This window comes from Oncorhynchus keta, chromosome 1, assembly GCF_023373465.1.
Source record: "Oncorhynchus keta strain PuntledgeMale-10-30-2019 chromosome 1, Oket_V2, whole genome shotgun sequence".
In the NCBI taxonomy this organism is placed as follows: domain Eukaryota; kingdom Metazoa; phylum Chordata; class Actinopteri; order Salmoniformes; family Salmonidae; genus Oncorhynchus; species Oncorhynchus keta.
The window spans coordinates 49,701,595-49,715,396 of record NC_068421.1 but is presented as its reverse complement, the minus strand read 5'-3'; the positions used below and the strand labels follow the sequence as shown (position 1 = coordinate 49,715,396).

Below are 13,802 nucleotides of genomic sequence, written 5' to 3'. Positions count from 1 at the left end.
GCTTAGCGCCGCCTTTAAGTGCTGAATTGTCCCTGGGTAATAAACTAGCCTGGCTTAACCAGTAAGTACAGTGGAGATGATGAGTAATTGTGGGTAATGTAGTTATGTGGTACTTTGTATCGTCGGCTGTCTTTTTGTCAATGGCATGTCTGTAATATCCCTCTCCCACACACTGGCTTAACAGGGGTTTGTTGTTCCATCCTAAACAGGGTCATTTATTTTGGCGAAGGAATGCGGAGGAGGGCAGTGTAGGCAAGATAGACACAGTATTGAGTTTTGGTACAACGGACAGGGCTGATGAAAAGAGTGAGTGAGGTTGGTAGGTTTTCACTCACCGCATGTATGTGTGTGTGCACTCGCCCATATGTGTGCATTATACACCCCAGAGGTAAGATGTATGTGATTTCCTAAGAGACAAAGCTGTCCTCTGGTGTCATGTGCCTCAGTAGGGACTCTCTCTCTCTCTCTCTCTCTCTCTCTCTCTCTCTCTCTCTCTCTCTCTCTCTCTCTCTATCTGAATAATTCAATTGGGATTAATTAATTAATAATACGCGTAAATGTCATGCTGTATTTGATCTTTACATACTCCCAATACGACCAAGCAAAACAATGACCACACTGTCATTTTCTCATTTGCGACCTGCGATTACCCGAAACACTATCCCCTCGGTGCAATTGTCGAGTGCTGCAATGTTCTGTTGACGGCCCTGTTTATTTTTCGTGTGCGTGTGTCCATTTGAAGTTTGTTTGGGTGTCCGTCTGTATGTGTGTTCGCCTTCCCGATAGCGTTTGTGTGTGAGGGTGTGAGAGTTAGCCCTCTCACTGAGCTGCCCTTGTCTACTGTGCCTGATTGGCAGGGGAGTGAGAGAGGGAGGGAGGAGGGGAATGACGAATGAGTGACTGGAGAGTGAGAGGTGGAGGGAGGTTGAGTGGAGGAGATAAGGGAAGAGAGAAAGACAGAGAAAGAAAGCAGAGTATGAGAGAGACAGAGAGACAGAGAGACAGAGAGAAAGAAAGAAAGAAAGAAAGAAAGAAAGAAAGAAAGAAAGAAAGAGAGAAAGAAAGAAAGAAAGAAAGAAAGAAAGAGCAAGGAATGAAAGGGGTAAAGGGAGGGAGAGGGAATGAGGTAAAGGGGAGGGAGATAAGGAGAAGGGAAGAGAGAAAGAGAGAGAGAAATCAAGGCATGAGAGAGAAATAAACAGAGAGAGAGAGAAAGAAAGAAAGAAAGAAAGAAAGCAGGGTATGAGAGAGAGAGAGAGAGATAGAGAGAGCATGGAATGAGGTAAAGAGGGAGGGAAAGTGGAAGAGATAAGGAGAGAGAGAGTGAGAGAGAACACAGGGGATGAGGAATGAGGCAGAGGGGGAGAATGTCAGAGGGGACGGAGCAGGGGTACAAAAGGCTCTGTGTTATCTCCTGGAGCAGATCGAGCCCCAGAATGGCACAGCTGGTTCACATTTCCACGGGAGGGAGACGGCAGCCAGCTGCACTCCAGCCTCCCTCCCTACCCCCGTCTGACACACACACACACACACACACACACACACACACACTCCCTCATTGACCTACCCCCGCCTTGGTGAACACACACTTCTTTCACTCACTCTGTACTTACTTGGGCTGACCCCATTTAGTCGACTGGTCGATTGTTTGGTCGATAGGCTGTTGCTCGACCGAGATGTCTTAGTCGAGCAGTAGCAAAACGTTTTTTACATTTTTTTATATAAATAAAATACAAATCATAGTGTACAAGACATCTGTCTGATTTGCGCCTGTCTGAGTGGACTGAGTGGACATGGTGGAGGCCCGAGTGTGCATTGTGGAGGCCGGAGGGATGGCACAGTCCGTCAGTCTGAGACGTGCTACTAAAACCGCATGTGAAAGTATAAATTGTACGCGGTTATATTATGTAAGAACAGTGGCGTAACACAAATAAAAACAAGAATAAAGTGAAAACAAAGGCGCTTTCTCCCGCGTTGGATAGCGGCCGCTGTCCACGTCTCTCTCTTCCTAGGCCATGTTGCTATGTGCCTTGTAGCGACAGCCTATTGGTGTTGAGAACAATATGCGGCGGAGGCAGCAGCGGAGTGAGGAGAAAACAGAACCGTGCCTTTATTGTCTTGAGGAAAGTGAGGAGAAAACAGAACCGTGCCTTTATTGTCTTGAGGAAAGTGAGGAGAAAACAGAACCGTGCCTTTATTGTCTTAAGGAAAGTGAGGAGAAAACAGAACCGTGCCTTTATTGTCTTAAGGAAAGTGAGGAGAAAACAGAACCGTGCCTTTATTGTCTTAAGGAAAGTGAGGAGAGAGGAACCCCCCCTCAACAACAATCAACAACCCAACTTAAATGTGCCTGGCTATATAAATCCTCCATATATATATATATATATATATATATATATATATATATATCTACATAAAACATAAAATGAGCAGATCCGGCTTCTGTTGCCTGTTTGACTGTTCGTTCAATAGCCTACTGATTCTGTGAGCACCAAGTCTCACGCAACAATTTAAAACATGCAGCTGTTTTTAATATTTGCTATATTATAATAAAGGCTTTATACTTTTCTTTGTTAGACCAGCCTCTCTGGCATTATTTATATATATATAATAAATATAATTATATATATATATTCTATATATAAATATAACTATTTATATCATGTGTATATGTTGTTTACACCGTTCGAAATTGTCAGAAAAATATATTTATAATAATAATAGTCACCCTCCCCTTTTCCTTGATTTCCTTCTTATTGTTATTATTACTATTATAATAATGATCATAATTATAATAATGAGTAATGCCGTTATCATTAGTAGCCTTTGTATAGCAGTCTTGTATAACCACCATGGATGGAGCTGTAGGCCTAAGAGAGTAAGTATCCTGTTCAGTCTTAATACCGTAACTTACAAGAGGCCTATGCTTCAATACCTATACAGCCTACTGTATCAATCGATCATTTATTTGTTCATGTCATCGCACAGCATACGAGTCATTCATGATAAGGAATGCAATCAAGCAGTTTGGTTTTAAAATGAAATAACAAAGCGTCCATTGAATAATTGGCGTAAACAATAAATCGGCCTGAACTGTTCTATTTCAGAAATTGTATTCACGAATGAATGCGACTTTTCCCCCCAAGTCTTTGCTGTAATAAAGGCATTAAATAGTTTGTTTTCCAATAACATTACAACAGACTCTAGTACTTCATTTATTTTCTATTGAACCTTTATTTAACTAGGCAAGTCAGTTAATAACAAATTCTTATTATCAATGACGTCTAGGAACAGTGGCTTTTTCAGGGGCAGAACGGTAGATTTTGTTTCGCCTTGTCAACTCGGTGATTCAATTTTGCAACCTTTCGGTTATTAGTCCAGCGTTCCAACCACTCGTCTACCTGCCTCCCCACTTATCATTGGTCTGAAAAATTATATTGTAATCGAACTGCGCCTTTTTGGCACACATAATATGCACGCCGAGCTTCCTCCTTAACTTATTTTTTCTTGATCTCACGTATTTTCCACAATTAGCCAAATCTCTTCCACACAGCTCACTTCCCCTTTACCTCATGCGCAAGCGGGGTACACGCTCCCCTGTGAATTTGTCACGCCCTCCGCATCCATTTCGCTGCACACGTGTAACTGTGTTCAGAGTTTGTTCGAACCCATTTATCGATGTGATTGTGATAGGCTATAGGTCAGGCCCTATTGGTCAGGTGCATGCGGTGCGTACATGTGTCACGTAAAGAGAGCAAGGGTTGAGGGAACAGGGTACGTTTTTTTCAGAAGTTTGGCAACAGAGCTTTTCAGTTAGAAATGGCTGTAATTATGCTTCTGCAACACGACAAAACACTGCTGATGTTCTGTGGTGGTCGCTGCAGCAGAGAGGAGAGAGAGACAACGGATGCTAGTCACGCAGTCACCCCCCCCTTTTTTTTTTAACACATCGCAGAAACCCCCGAGCCAGGCCCGGCACAATGAAATCAATAGCGGTTGGACTCCCTCTAGTCGTTTGTGTACCTTAATTACTTCATCAAACAGTTTGCTTACAGCGTCAGACAAGATCAGTGCATGGAGTTGATTTGATTAAAACACAGGATGTTGAAAAATACACATTTTAACATTTCAACCAAGCGATTAGTCGAAAGAACAGACGACTCTGGGTAGACCGTGATTTTGTCTTTTGTCGGGGGACAGCCCTAATACTCACACATACAGGAATTCTTCTGCAGCTCAGAATTAATAGAGGTTTGTGGTAGCTTTGTTAGCTCCTAGCACTTGTTTCACTCTATCACTCTCGTGCCCACACACTTTTGCTCTACTCAGGCTCGCACATTGCCCTTGCATACAGTTTTAATTACACAGTGCTTGAGAATGTTGTAATTTGTGCTGCTTTTATAACCTCACAGAATGGTCAAATAATGCCACTAGACATAAGAGCTACATTAACCAAAACAGCTCACTAGCCACTTTAGCCCCCTACTGTAGTAATGGATTGAAGCTAGCTGTTAGCATGGTGGGCTCAATTCTCTCTCTCTCTCTCTCTCTCTCTCTCTCTCTCTCTCTCACACACACACACACACACACACACACAGAGCTCCCAGCCCCATGGGAGTAGAGAGGGTTTCTAGGAGGTGGTAGACACAGCCTGAGGGAAACAAAATACAAGATTAGCTTCAGGAAGCTAACCTCTGTGTCACTAGGTGAAGGCCAACCCAGTTTTCTATGAAACCAGCTTGTTTATGTCTTGTTTATTTGTCATCCTTCACCTTTTATGACATTTCAAGCTTGATATGATGTATTTTCTCTGCCGTATAGGCCTATAACCAAGTAGGCCGGTTGAAGGCATGTTCTCATAAGGGATAGTTGGGGATTTTGGCATTGAGGCTCTTTATCTTCAGATGAACTTGTGGATACCATTTTTGCCTGTGCTTTCAGTTTAAAGGGAGTTGCTTTCTATCATTTGCGCAATTGCTGACTAGTTTCAGCACAATGACTGGAAGTCTATGGGAACAGTTAGCATGCTAACTGTTCCTGTAGACTCCTAGTCATTGCGCTAACGCTAGTTAGAATTTGCTCACTAAACTTGCTCCAACTTCCTTCATACTGGACGCCGAGACATAAATATGGTATCCACAAGTTCATCTTACTCATTGATAAAAATCCCCAACTATCCCTTTGACAGACAGCAGTATAGTGAAAACAATATAAGATTGCGAGGAGAGTCGAAATGAGGTAGGAGTGTAACTGGACAAAGGAATATGTCTGCATCCTCAACGATATGGAGGATTCAAAGACAACAGGACAGCAATACCCCGAGTGTGTATGAAATACACCCTATTCCCTATATAGTGCTCTACTTTTAATCAGAGCCTTATGGATCCTTGTCAAAAAGGAGTGCACTACATACTGAATAGAGTGCCATTGCAGATGTAGCCCTAGTCTTCATTCAGAATAATACATGATAATCATCCACAGCCATATCTCTCACACATATACCCAAATAGCTCTCTCTGGCTGGCAGGCGATGTACTCGGTGGCTCGGGCCCTCTGCTCTAGAAATAGGCAAGCCTGTAAAATTCCAGAGAGCCCGTTTTGGCAGGGGTGCCTTTGCTTTTGGCAACAGCCTCTTTCATTCTCATCTCCCCTTCTGTCACCGCAGTGGACACAGGCAGACACAAGCTGACGCGGGGTAAGGAAATACCCCTTAAAGCTGCAATATGTAACTTTTTGGGGCAACCCGACCAAATTCACATAGAAATGTGAGTTATAGGTCTGTCACTCTCATTGAAAGGACGTTTAAGAAGCGGTAGATCTGTTCTATGTGAGCAATTTTTATGCTTCACGTTATTAAGTTTCATTTTTGCGTATTTTATTTTAGTTTTTTTTACACCAACTACAAACAGCTGAAAAGACAATATATTTTGTTATCAAAAATACATTTTTACAGCGGTTTAGATGGTACATTGATTCTCTACACTATGCTTGTTTTGTCACATAAACTGAAATTAGGCGAACTATTAGAATTTAAGGACCCAAAAAATGGCAGAGCGATTTATGCATAGTGCATCTTTAATGTGTCCACGTGCTTCCCCTCAGAAACAGTTCAAAACAGTTTGTGCATGGTATTATGACGCCATTTTGTGACGTTTTTTTTCTTCGTTTTGGTCTTTGACAAGGGTTTTTTCGGCTGTTCGTGTGCACACAATTATTTTTGTTGTTGAGGCAAGACACAGTTTGGTAGCCTTCGTCGGTGATGGGTCAACAGTAGGGATTCAATTAAGTGTTTGTTGTCATTTAACGAGAGAAGACTCGTTTTCATGCACATTTTTTTCATTTGAGAAATACAACACCTGACATCTTAGTTAGATGTAAAATTGCATGAGTAAGGTAAAAATAAATGTCTAAATGAGTTACAGATTTCTTAAGTAATCTTAGATTAATTTAGACTATTTTGCAGAGGTGTATACTGGCTACATCATCTCAAGAGGAACAAACAGTACTATTGCCACTTTTTCCTTGTTTTTTCAAGAGAAGGTCTATTAAGGGAGTTTACGAGGCACAGACGTTCCCTTCACCTGGCAGAGTTCTGCCAGGAGCAAACCGAATCTAGTTTGCAGACGCCTTTAGCCCAACCAGGCCTCAGATATACAGGGCTCCAGGTCATGGCTGTCTTTTCAGACTACCTCCCAGTGTGAATACACGCAACGTAACAAACACACAGAATAACACATACATACTCATACACAGACTGCGCGTGTCTCTAGAGATGGAAGGGCTGTGCGTGCCATATGGAGCTGCCTGCATCTTGCTGAGCTCGCTTGACGACAGCTGAACAGCTTGAGGCACACTGGAGGGGCAGGCCACACTCGTTTAACCACACACACACACACATGCACATTTTTTCTCCCCCCCAACAAATGTACTTCCTCAAACAAAGAGGACGGGAAAGAATCGACACCATAGGACAGGGATCATCAACTAGATTCAGCCGAGGGTCGATTTCTTTTGTCTAGAGCGGATGGTCGGGGGGCTGGAACATAAGTAGAAATAATTAGTAGACTGCAAATTGACCGCATGAAGGCCAAACAATTGTAATATTTGACTAAAACAATCAAACCTTACATTTGTATACGATCACGTGTCTCTCTGTCCTGCATGGGAATACTTGGGTACAGATTTCCAAAATTAAAATCACTTGGAGCTGATTTCCTGGTGTTCTACAGTCTTTTATATCCAACAATGAAAATGTTTAAACTGGGGGGGGGGATAAAACTGCCCATGAGCCACCAGTTGTGGAACCCTGCCATAAGACAGGGCTATCAGTCAACACAATTCATAGTCAAATACTGTGGTTCCTTTTTGACCTACTTCCAAGGTAGTTTAATGATGCCCTTCTCCCCCTCCTATGTCTCTCTCTCTCTCTCTCTCTCTCTCTCTCTCTCTCTCTCTCTCTCTCTCTCTCTCTCTCTCTCTCTCTCACACACAAACACACTTCCATAAACACTAGAAGAGAATCGTGACTGTAGTGCAGTGCAGGCCAAGTGTGATTAGAACTTGGATTCTGACCTGGTATTTCAGACCCCGGAGGTGTCGAAAGCGTTTTTTCCTTCAGTACAACTGACAATGGGTAGCACTGAAAACAAGCATTCACCTCGAGCGAGTCTCCCTCGCGCAGAAAATAAAGAACGGCTGAATTGGTTAAACCCCCGTTTCCAACATTAGAGCCCCCATTTTGTTTTTCATTCCGGTGAATACCTTGAGTCAATCCTTTTACCTCCTGCATCCCAGGTGGTCCTACCCTAACAACAAGTTTCACCCCACTGAGTGCTTTTTAATTTAAGGGATTTGAATCCCGTATGATTTTCATTGAAGGCAGTCCACTCGTTTTGGTTTGAAACTGGCTGAGTACTAACTAGGCAGAGGTCAGACTGAGGCTGTGGCAGAGCTGGCACAATTCACTTTAGTGGAACAGACTTCACCAGATGAGGCGAGATGCTTTCTGCTTTCGTTATTACTATGGTCTACCCATAAAGTGAACTCCTTGAAATATTAGCTCTTGAGCTAGTTCTTCATTTATGCTCACTTAAAAGCATCCTGTTGTGATATTGCAGATAAATATAGGTGCATTCCTAAATCATGGTCGTGATGAGGCACTTTTCCCTCCATTATTTAAGTGTAGCCGATAGCAACTGGCATTCAGACCTTGGTCGGCTGGGACAATGGTAACAGTAATGAAAAATGGATCCGTCGGTAATAAGTCTAGCTTGTGCCCCCCAGCAAGACTGTGTGTGTGTGTGTGTGTGTGTGTGTGTTCGTGTGTGGCATCGATCCATCTGATTGACCTGGATGTGGTTACACCGAGTGGTAGAGGACAAAGGACAGATGTGGGCTATATCGCTCTCTCTCTCTCTCTCTTCCAATCTCTGACTTTATCTCGCTCGTTCTCTCTTTTGCTCACCCCTCTTTCTTTCTTATCTACTGCACTTTCTTTCTCTCTATTGTTTTTCTTTTCCGCTTTATTCCCCCGGTGTGGCAGAGGCAAACAGCCCCCAGTCTCTGTCTCTCTCTGTGTGAGTTCTGTGGGTCATTCCAGGAATATGAACGAGGCAGGGTCAATTGAGCATGGCTAATAGAGAAGGATTAGAGTAATGCTCCTTCAGCACTGCCCTGTCTCTCTTACCTGGACACCTGCAGGAAAGCACCTCCATTTTTTTTCTCTCACTTTTTGGGGCCTGGGGAGTTTTATGGCGATGGTTGTGTGTGAGAGGGATAGAGCATGTGTGCGTGTGTGTCTGTGTGTGAGTGTGTGCGCACACAAGCTGGCTAGGAAGACATGTCAGGTTGCCCTAGTGATGAGGAAGGGAGCTCTCTCTTTTATGTCCCTCATTTTCCATCTCTCTATCCGTGCGTGTTCTTTGTAATGTGCTTTAAGCCGGGTGCACACTACAAAATTCTAACATCGCTGATCCTCTCACATTAAAAATACTATTTTCTGTCGTTTTTTTTTGTCTTGCCAGCGTAGTGGTACGTACACTAAAGAATATAGACCTTGTCTAGGACACACTAGAAGATTCTTCACCTGGTCGTGAGGATTCTTGATACCACGCTGTCTCGTGAAAACAATGATGTGACGACGTGATTACATTTGAAAGTGACTGCAACGAGCTGTGGTTCAAAGCAGCCTCAAATGTTTTCTGTCAGACATTCACGTTGAAATATCTAGCCAACATTTTGAATTGAAAAACATTGCTTGTGAACTTCAGAGCTGTAACAATTTGACACTTTGGCTTTGGTTAAAGGCGAGTACAAACGCATACTAGTGGTAGTCATCGCTCCTGCTCGAGAGTCTATGCATTCTGGGTTGATGCAGAACAACGTTGTCATCTTACTGGCTTCTTCTCTGGTGAGCTCTCATTGGTTATTGCTGACCTCCGTTCTCTAAACTTGTTGTTGCACATCTCACACTACATGAGCATTGCAGATTTTGTGCCGGTAAAATCAAACATCAGGACGTCTAGGTTTGCTCAAAAACGAAATCGGTAGCCCTCAGATTGCTTCTCCGATCTAAAAACTTGTATTGGACAGCTAAATTGGGGCCAAAATCATGTAGCATACACTATAGGTCGACCGATTATGATTTTCCAACGCCGATACCGATAATTGGAGGACAAAAAAAAGCTGATACCAATTAATCGGACGATTTTTAAAATGTATTTGTAATAATGACAATTACAACAATACTGAATGAACACTTATTTTAACTTAATATAATACATCAATAAAATCAATTTAGCCTCAAATAAATAATGAAACATGTTCAATTTGGTTTAAATAATGCAAAAACAAAGTGTTGGAGAAGAAAGTAAAAGTGCAATATGTGCCATGTAAGAAGGCTAACGTTTAAGTTCCTTGCTCAGAACATGAGAACATATGAAAGCTGGTGGTTCCTTTTAACATGAGTCTTCAATATTCCCAGGTAAGAAGTTTTAGGTTGTAGTTATTATAGGAATTATGGGACTATTTCTCTCTATAACATTTGTATTTCATATACCTTTGGATGTTCTTATAGGCACTTTAGTACTGCCAGTGTAACAGTATAGCTTCCGTCCCTCTCCTCGCTCCTACCTGGGCTCGAACCAGGAACACAACGACAACAGCCACCCTCGAAGCAGCGTTACCCATGCAGAGCAAGGGGAACAACTACTCCAAGTCTCAGAGCGAGTGACGGTTGAAACGTTATTAGCGCACACCCCGCTAACTAGCTAGCCATTTCACATCACATCGTTACACCAGCCTAATCTCGGGAGGCTTGAAGTCATAAACAGCAGAGCTGCTGGCAAAACGCACGAAAGTGCTGTTTGAATGAATGCTTACGAGCCTGCTGGTGCCTACCATCGCTCAGTCAGACTACTCTATCAAATCATAGACTTAGTTATAACATGATAACACACAGACATATGAGCCTTAGGTCATTAATATGGTCGAATCCGGAAACTATCATCTCAAGAAGTTTATTCTGTCAGTCAAATACGGAACCGTTCCGTATTTTATCTAATAGGTGGCATCCATCAGTCTAAATGTTCCTGTTACATTGCACAACCTTCAATGTTATGTCATAATTACATAAAATTCTGGCAAATAAGTTCGCAATGGGCCATACCCTGACTCTGCGTGCAATGAACGCAAGAGAAGTGACACAATTTCACCTGGTTAATATTGTCTGCTAACCTGGATTTATTTTAGCTAAATATGCAGGTTTAAAAATATATACTTCTGTGTATTGATTTTAAGAAAGGCATTGGTGTTTTATGGTTATGTACACGTTGGAGCAACGACAGTCCTTTTTCACGAATGCGCACTGCATTGATTATATGCAATACAGGACATGCTAGATAAACTAGTAATATCATCAACCATGTGTAGTTACAACTAGTGATTATGATTGATTTTAAGTTTAATGCTAGCTAGCAAATTACCTTGGCTTCTTACTGCATTCGCGTAACAGGCAGGCTCCTAATGAGGCAGGTGGCTAGAGCGTTGGACTAGTTAACCGTAAGGTTGCAAGATTGAATCCCTGAGTTGACAAGGTAAAAATCTGTCGTTCTGCCCCTGAACACGGCAGTTAACCCCACCGTTCCTAGGCCATAATTGAAAATAAGAATGTGTTCTTAACTGACTTGCCTAGTTAAATAAAGATTAAATAAAGGTGTAAAAAAAATCTGCAAAATCGGCGTCCAAAATTACCGATTTCCGATTGTTATGAAAACTTGAAATCGGCCCAAATTAATTAATCGGTCGACCTCTAATCGGTTGACGCATACATCTGTCTTTAGTTCAAATTAATTAGTGTTAGAATAAAGGGATTTTAGAAGCCTCCTCAATTGCTCTGTCTCGCTCCCCACTAGGCACAGTCGATTTACATTTGGTTTACATTTGATTTACATTTGGTTGAGTTGTCAACTAATGTGAAATTAACATAAAATCAACAACACATTTCACCTTGTCATTGGATTTAGGTTAAACGTTGGGTGAAAAAAAATACGTAAATTCCCATACGTTGATAACTTTTAAAAAATCGAATCAGTTTTCCACATTGATTCAACGTCACCACATTACATTTTTTGGGTTGAAATGACGTGGAAAAAACATGGATTCAACCAGTTTTTGCCCTGTGGGTCGTCCTCTCTCCCTTTCTCTTTTTCTCTGCTCCTCTTTCTCTCCCTCTCTCTTTTTCTGTCCCTCTCTGACAATAGTCTGGTGCATTACAGCTCTCACCATGGCGCAGCAACAATCTCACTTTCTCAGCAGAAAGGCTGGCTATCGCAGTATTGGCAAAGTGCAAAGTGGCAACGCCAGTGAGCTTGTTTATGAGCAAGGCATGGGGTTCCGAAATCCTTTTTCTAAAAGCAGTGCTATTACCGCACCTCACCTGTGTCTTCCGATATTCCCCCCCAAACAAATCCAAATCCTTTCCAAGCCCTGTCCTTTGGGCCTAAACGAGACAGGAATGGAATGTGTTGGCCCATGCTGTGAAGGAATGCTGTGTAGTATAAAGAAATAACCATTTAAGAGCTTTACCAGCTGCTTGACCCTTCAACTCTGACCCCTCACTGAAACCTCTCAGTTGGCTACAGAGAAACCAGGGAGGTTTGAGGCTGAGGGGTGGTTTGGGAAGGTGGAGGGTGGGTCTCAGGGGAGAAGAGAATGAACTGTGACTTTGAGTGTGTGTGTGTGTGTGTGTGTGTGTGTGTGTGTGTGTGTGTGTGTGTGTGTGTGTGTGTGTGTGTGTGTGTGTGTGTGTGTGTGTGTGTGTGTGTGTACGCCTACACTAATTGGTGTGCATGTGCAGGTATGCACGTGGGTGTGTGTGTGGGCATGTTCATGCCTGCATGGTTTTATGACTTCACTACTGTGTATGTGTCCATGTGCATATGTGCCTGTGTGTGTGCGCGTGCACATATTTGTGACAGTGTTTGGTTTTCGACCCTGGGCGACATTGTGGGGAACACTGGCGGTCTTCATGGCTCCTTACACACGTGGCCCTGGGCTCCAACAATAACCTTGTGTCTGCCTCTCCAGCCAGCCTCGGCACCACCGCCCTTTACGACAGAGGAGGAGGAACACTGGACAACATAGCCTGTGTTTCCCCACATCTCTCCCTCCCTTGTTATGTAGGAATTCATTAACCCAGGCCATGCCATGGCCGCTGAACCCCTGAAACCCTGGCCCAAGTTACACTCGGGTCATGCGACTCCCTCGCACTCGCTCTACCAACGCTACTTCAGAATCAGAACTTTCCAGAAATCGCCCTACTCTGTATATCCCTGACTCTCCGTTGTCAGCCATTTTAGATTTCATCAACCATTTCGAAAGAGAAGATATCCAGGGATATATATCGTCAGCTAAATGCTACAAGTCAAGGTTCCTCTTGGTTTGACTGCAGCTGCGGACGAAGGGGAGGCCCAGGCCAGTTGTTTTCCCGGAATGGTGGGAGGAAATAGAGGAGAAGAAGGTGACAGGCAGCCACCAGCCTAACCTGACCATCTGTCTCTGCTCTTTTATAGAGCCTCGCTGGAGGCAGGAGACACAAGGACTACCCCCCCCCCACACACACACACACTCTAAGTACCCTTCAACTGACACCTCGAATTAGGCTGTGTGTGAGTCCCAAATGGCCCCCCATTCCTTATATAGTGCACTACTTTTAACCAGAGCCCTATGGGCCCTGGTCGGAAAGTAGTGCGCCATATAGGGAACGTGGTACCATTCCATTTGGGATGTAGTCTGTGTTGTCTGTCTGTATACAACTCTGAGCACTATGCATTGCCATAACAGTTGCTGCTGTTAATAGCCAGTGTCTGTTATCACGCTGTCTCCCTATCACGCTATTATCAGGCCAAACCAAGCCATTGCGTGCAAATGCAAGAGAGATTTGAAACGGAGAGAATCAACAAGCAATTACTTCCTGGGAATAGCCTAACTAGTACTGAAGAATTTGTCACGCTCCAATTGACGTTGGTCCAGGCCTTCCTCATGAGTGTTGAAGACACTGCTCCGGTTACTTTGGCCAATAGTAAGTGTTTTTTTTTTTTTTACCTTCCACTTGTTGGCTAGATGTGTTGTTCGTACATGCATAATCTATGACCGGAATCACAGTTTTACCTGAATTATCCACAGAATCATCCCTAGTTTGAAAGCTGTGCGGCACCATTTTCCCTACATGTCACCCCACTTGGGCCATGCCCCTTATCAATTTGAGTTTCAGCCAATGAGCTTCAGCCCCTCGCCATTTGAGT

At 43.2% G+C, this 13,802-nt stretch overlaps 1 protein-coding gene across 11 annotated transcripts in view; it reads left to right on the top strand.

Moving 5' to 3' along the window:
* The window catches only part of LOC118386029 (receptor-type tyrosine-protein phosphatase S-like), a 286,681-nt gene that overhangs the window by 100,593 nt on the left and 172,286 nt on the right, over window positions 1-13,802 (top strand). The gene's annotated exons all lie outside the window — the stretch shown is intronic.